The sequence below is a fragment of the Condylura cristata genome, unplaced genomic scaffold, assembly GCF_000260355.1.
Source record: "Condylura cristata isolate star-nosed mole 26May11 unplaced genomic scaffold, ConCri1.0 scaffold00005, whole genome shotgun sequence".
Lineage (NCBI taxonomy): Eukaryota > Metazoa > Chordata > Mammalia > Eulipotyphla > Talpidae > Condylura > Condylura cristata.
The window spans coordinates 44,158,043-44,163,349 of NW_004567106.1; positions in this window are offsets into that span (position 1 = coordinate 44,158,043).

Sequence of the window (5,307 nt, forward strand, 5' to 3'; positions counted from 1 at the left end):
CATTATGGCTGGTGGTTGGGGCCTTGCGTATACAACATTGCATAAGGAAGAGCAATGCTCTCTTCTTTTACAATCTGGGGAGGGGCTCCAAAGAGGGGAATGTCTCATTCTCTGAAATAACTTGAAAACCACCCAAATGTGCAACACAGCTTACGTTTGTAAGGAGGATATTTCAGGAGGAGGCAGGAAGGTGCTCCGCAAGCTTTTTATCAGCAGAATCCCTTAACGAAATAATATGTGGAATCCCGACATGTAGAAGAGAGGAAAGAGCACTACACTGGGGCTCACTCATAAGCCGAGGCCCCATATCTAAGCTCCTTTACTTATACTTTCTTGCAGAAGCAAGGCTGGCAGCCAGAGTGAGGTTGGTGCCAGAAAGTGGAGCTTCAAGTGCAGCTTCAAGTGCCCACACAGAACTAAGGGACAAATCAGAGGCACTGCCCCCTAGTTTCTCATGTGTTCTGGGGAGAATTGGAAAACTAGTGATATGGGCTGTTATTCTTCAGGATGTTTTATCTGTTTCCTGGAGGTTTACTTTACGTTCCCTGATGGAAGGCACAGCGAAGCACAGTTAGCAAGGCATAAATCACATGGGTCTACCCCCCAAGTCATAACAATCTACATACTTGCCCCTTCGGGGTTGACTGAGGCTGTGTGACATCGGGGGTGAGTCACCCTGGCTCAGCAAAGCAGAGGCCAGACAATGGCAGGGGCAGTAACATGGAGTGGGACCCTTGCAGAGGGAAATAGGACGAGAGGCATGCTGAGGTCCGGCTGACATAGGGGACTGGTCATTATATCCTTTGACTAGCTCAAAATTAGCATGGCTTTGGGAAAGCTGTCAAAAAGGTAAGGAACATTCCTTAGCAGAGAGAAGAACTGGGTTGGCCCCCTGGTCATAGTGATCACTCTGCAGCACTCTGTGCTCAAGGCACTTGGCCTTCTCCTTGAGAACTTCATTTATTTGCTCTCCAGGAGTTACTCACTCCCTGAATAAAATAGCTCTTTTCTTTATATTCTAGAAACTCAAATGACATTGAAATTGCAGTGATCTAATTTGCTCTGCCTATAAAACCAGGTTGAAGAGAGCACTGGGTCCCGCTAAGTTCTTCCCAAGTTGCTGATGTTCCAACAAGCCTGGGTGCTTTTCTTTACCACAACACAGCAGAGAGTGGCCAGCGCTGCCTCTCCAAACAGACTGGGGGCAGCTGTGGACTAGAGTCTCCAGTTGCCCTGGAAATCATGCTAAAGAGAAGGATCCAAATGCCACCTAGTGGAGTCAGCTATTTTCTGTCGATGCTGTTCTTAATAAACAGTCAGGAATGAATCACCAGCAGCAGCAGCATCCCAACGCTTGCCCATTTTTGGCTCCTTATCCCCCATCTCTTCATTACTCTGAATATTATTGCCAGTCCTCAGTGGTTTGGAGAGTCACTCCGAGGGGAGGAAGGGGGTGTAGTGATTCTCAGGATGCACATTAGAACCACATGGGGTCCTTGAAAACATACTAGGGTGTGGACCCCATTCCAGGCCCATGAAATTGAATCTTTTGGGTGTAGGGTCTAAATATTGGTAGCTTTGTGGGGGTGGTGGTTTTGAGATATAATTAGTAGTTAATAAACTGTACCTATTTAAGGTAAGTTTTGATGGATATATATATATATATATATATATATATATATCCATGAAATCATCACCACAACCAAGATAATGAATGTATCTACCACCCCAAAAGGGAGTCTCCATGTCCCTTTCTAGGTCCTCCTTTTATTTATTTATTTTTTAAAGATTTTATTTGTGCATACAGAACTGGGGTATAGGCTAGAGGTTCAGGGGCGGTGAGAGGCTTCACCGGAGACAGAGCAGGGAGCAGAACAGGCAGATCGATGAAGTACACTGCTGAGGGGAGCAGTGAGACAGGAGAGGTCTGCCAGCCATGTGGGTCACCTCCCTGGCCAGAGATAGAACTCACACTGAAGTGACTGCAGCGAGCTTCAAAGTTCTGCACTTTTAACTGTTGCACTACCAGGGAGGGCCCTAGTTCTGCCTTCTTATCCCTTCCTTAAACCTGCCTCCCTATCTCCAGGCAACTGCTATCTGTATAGATTATAGTTCCTATAATTTTAAGTAGAAGGGGCCATAGTGTATGTACTATTTTGGGGGTTGGGAGGGGTCAGATATCTTTCACTCAATATAATTATTTTTTAAGACTCACCCATATGGCTGCATGAATCAATATTTCATTCCTTTGTGTTACTGAATAAAATCCCATGATATGGAATCTTGTTTACTCATCCCCCCTTGACGAATTTGGTTGTTTCAGGTGGGGGCTATTCCAAATGGAACTGTGAGGAATATTTGCATACACCAGCAGCTCCCAACCATCACTGCCATATTCACCAACAGCACCACCACCCCACCAGCTCACGGAGTCCCTGTCCTCTTCATCATTTTCTTGATGGTAGAGCAGGAGTGACTTACAGCTGGGAGGGAGGGTGCTCCTGGCACAGGTTAGAAGTCTTTACCCCTCAGGCAGTTTACACATAGTGGGGTCGCAGGGTGTGGTCGTCTCTTACCTGGGGTGATCACCAGGTGGCTTACAATCCAGTCTTCCTGGCTGAAACTAAAAATTCATTTCCCAAAATAATACTGCTGCACTGTAGGATATGTGGGGTTTTGTGGGTTGTCCTGTAACCTAATCACCCTTGATATTACATTTAAGTGGAAAGGATATATTAAGTTCCAAATGAAACATTTGGAGCACAGCCCATAGAGTAAGGACAAAAAGATGGATAATTGCTCGTATATTTATTTTGGAAACAAAGGCATCCAGTGTGCCTGAATGTCTTTTTTCAAACAGAAATACATTTTAAAAATACAAAGTGGTTTAAACAAAATGTTGCATTGAATGTTGGTCACTTTTTTTTTTAAAGAATTATTTTTATTTATTTATGCACACAGAGTTGGGTGTAGGCCAGATGTGGTTGTGGGGGGAGGTAAAAGGATTCTCTAGAGTGGGGAACAGAACAGGTGGATCTACTGAAATACACTGCTGAGGGGAACAGCAGTGACGGGACAAGAGAGGTCTGCTGTGCCCTGTGGGTCAGCTGCCTGGCTGGGGGTCCAACTTCAAGAGCTGTAGCTGGCTATAGCTTGATAGTGCTGAGACTTTAACCCCTTACACCACCATGGAAGCCCAGGAGGGGGGTTGCTTCTAAAGCCAATCCAGACATTCCTTTTTTTTATTTTTTAACTACCTCCAGGAAAGTGCACTTCACATCTTTTCACTGTGGTCAGTTATATTTGATCACTTTCAGTTTTTTGCTGGTTCCTTATGCAGCTTTTATTTTAAGCTGACAAATCTAGAGCCAAACACTGATGAACACTGATAAGAACAGTGTGAGGTCACCAATTGGTGAGGTCACCAATTGGCTTCCAGATATTTCACCACTGTTTAAGTGTTTTCATGTTAGTCTTACTTAATTTTTAAAAATAGCAATGCAACTTGTACACACTGTAAATTCTCGTGTTTATAATGAAATTAGACAATCTCATGTCTCATCCCAGGGCGCACTGGATCTCAAAGTAACTTTCGCTGCTCAGCCTGGTATTCTGGAATCCCAAATCTCAAAGGCCTATTCACTTCATCCAGAAAACCCTGTAGTCTCTTGCTGAGGAGAGGGACAGAGTAGCCAGTTAGCTCCATGAAGGAGGTTCAAGGAGGCTTTGGGAGTCCAATAAGCTTGTCTGAGACTTTTAACCCCTCCCCCCCATTTTTCAACCCATTGTTGTCCCTCCTTCTCTGTTGTTACCTACTGCCTCTGGGGAATTCTGGGGGGAAAATGGGCCTCTCAGTATTTTCCTCAAATCCTTTGTAATTTTCTTCTTTCTGCTAAGAAATGTATTGCTCTAAGTCGCCATTTACCTTATGTGTCTGCATGTAAATTTTTAAATTTAGAAGTAGACAGTGAAATGAACATAACCTAAGTATACAGCTAGATAAACACTTCACCAATTATTTTATTAAATGAGACCCCAGGTCAAGATACAGAAGGTTCTCTGTGCTCCCAATTGCTATTCTATTAACTCATCTGCCTAGAATCAAGGCTGGAATTCACCAAGTTTCCTTTGAATGCCAATTTGTTAATTAAAATGTTAAACAACGCTGGGTCCAGTGTGGACCTGGCAGGACATCCTGCAGGTCCTTGAAGGTGAGCAGGCAAGGGAGGTGACCTGTCCCTTCTGTCCTCCAGCTCTGTGCATCTGACCCATAGCAAATGTTTCCAGTAAGCAAAAAGGCTTATAGAAATGAAAAGCGAAACCAAAAACTATGTCTGATTCTTTCCAACAGAAATACCCAGAATCATATTTTCCCTCCCCAAACTTTTCACTTCTACAGAACCCAGCCTTGCTCTCTTCCTAATGTGCTTGAATCGTTCAGGCTCTCTCAGACCCCCACTCCAATGTTTACATTGTCGAGAACATGGGAGAGATTTGGGGAGCGAGGGGGGTAGTTAGTGATAAGACTGTGTAGGAAACTGGTTAGAGAGATGAGGTGGGTGGAGAGTAAACGAAAACCCTAAAAGAGGCTGTGCAAACTCTTATTGTAGTAGCAGCTGAGGACCTTGCTGGGGCTGCAAAGGGAGAAAACACTTCTGTGCTGTGAGTTTTGATTAAAATGTATTGAAATATTTGAAGGCAAAGTGGGCAACCCAGGAAAGTTCCACATTTGTAAAGCAGAACCTTTCCAATGGTGATGACCTTAGCTCAGAATTGTGTTTTGAGTTGTCACAATAAATCCAACACTTCCAATTGGCTGGCAAGCTTCCCAAGTGCTTCTGAAATGATTCGCACGCGTGTGAGACTGACTTGGACTTTGAGGCTTTCAGCTGTTTTGCTCTTTCTTCATTTTCTTTTCTGGTTGAATGGCTTATGAAGATATAGTAAATAGAAAATAAATTCATTTAAAATACCTTCCTAGGAATTTTGTTTAGGAACATGATATATATAAAACCTGACCCTCTGGAATAGCACCAGCCAAATCAGAAAGTAAGAAATAATCTAAGTCATTATGGTCTAGTGGGAAAATCAGAATAGGAAAATATTTCTGTGTAGTAAACTCCAGAAACCTGAGGAATCAACCAGAAGACTGAGCTTTCATATAGACTCTCCAAGACTCTGACAGAGCCTTCTCAGAGTTCCAGCTATAGTAAAAGAAAGAAAGAAAGAAAGAAAGAAAGAAAGAAAGAAAGAAAGAAAGAAAGAAAGAAAGAAAGAAAAGAAAGAAAGAAAAGAAAGAAAGAAAGA